Source organism: Chrysochloris asiatica, unplaced genomic scaffold (assembly GCF_000296735.1).
Source record: "Chrysochloris asiatica unplaced genomic scaffold, ChrAsi1.0 scaffold00049, whole genome shotgun sequence".
NCBI classification, from domain to species: domain Eukaryota; kingdom Metazoa; phylum Chordata; class Mammalia; order Afrosoricida; family Chrysochloridae; genus Chrysochloris; species Chrysochloris asiatica.
The window spans coordinates 10639176-10640628 of NW_006408567.1; positions in this window are offsets into that span (position 1 = coordinate 10639176).

The following is a 1453-nucleotide window of genomic DNA, read 5'->3' on the forward strand; positions in this document are numbered from 1 at the left end:
ACTGAATAAGGAAGACCATAGAAGAATTGATGCTTTTGATATATGGTTTTGGAGGGGAATATTAAAAGGGCCATGGACTGCCAAAAGAACAAACATCTCTGTATTGGACGAAGTATATCCAGAATACTCCTTGAAAACCAGGATGGCCAGACTTCATCCTTCATACTTTGTATATATTATCAGGAGGGATCAGTCCCTGGAAAAGGATTATAAGGTTGGTTTGAGCCTCAAGGTCATTAGTTCAAACTCACCAACCATTCCTTGGAAACCCTATACATAGTTGCTATGAGTCACAACTGACTTAAAGACACTTAACAACAACAATAACCAACTAAAACAAAACTACAAGACTAAAAATCAGGAACCAGAGATATCAATCTATAATGAAGAAAACCACAAAGGAAAAAGAGGGGGAAATACAGAATTCCAAGTGGCAAGGAAATCAAGTCCATTTCAAGATAAAATAGGCTGTTTTAAAATTGGGAAGAATTTAATAAATTATAGGATAATCTAAAAGAAATTTAGCACACCTTCCATAAAATCAGAAAAGGAAAATCCATGAAGATTTTGTAGCCATTAAAACTATGAAGAAATCAACAGAAAAAGCAAAAAAAAAAAAAAAATGAACTCAGCATAGGAAAACATGTGGAACAAAGAAACCAGCAACACCACACACACAAAAACCCACAGTAAGTGACTATAAACAATACATACCTATTGATAATTATGCTCAATGTCAATGATAAAATGCACCAGTCAAGAGACATAAAGTAGTGGAATGGATAAGAAAACAGTATCCTTTAATACACTGTCTACAAGAGACACACGTCACACAATAAGACAAACACAGATTAAAAAGTAAAGAATAGAAACAAATATATCAAGCTAATGGCATTCAAAAATGAGCAGCAGTGGCAATATTAATTTCTCATACAATAGAATTTAAGGCAAAAACCATCATTCGAGACAAAGAAAGACATCTCATGATTAAAATGGTCAATTGAAAGAGAGAACATGATCATAATATCTATGCTCCCAATGAAAGAGCATCAAAAAATATAAATCAATAATAGTGCGTAAGTATTATCACAACTAATTGCGATAGTCACAACTGCAAAGGTAGAAGATGTGTAGCAAAATGGGGGAATTATTTAATCTTACGTTCCAGGAACAGAGGACCTTAGGACCAGCAAGAGGGAAGAGCATGAGTGGAACATGGGCTCCCAACCAGAGAAGCAGCGACACCAGAAATGGAGGCAGAGATGAGGGCATGGAGAGACAGAGTCTCCAAGGACTGTAAACTCATGGAAGGAGAAAGGCTATGTGCTGACAGACAGGAGGCTGGGTTGCAAAATGTGCCCTTTAGTTGTTTAAATGATTATATATTCCTATGTGGTTTTGTGTACATCAAAAAAGGAGATTGTGATAATTACAATGAAACAAAATGCAATTG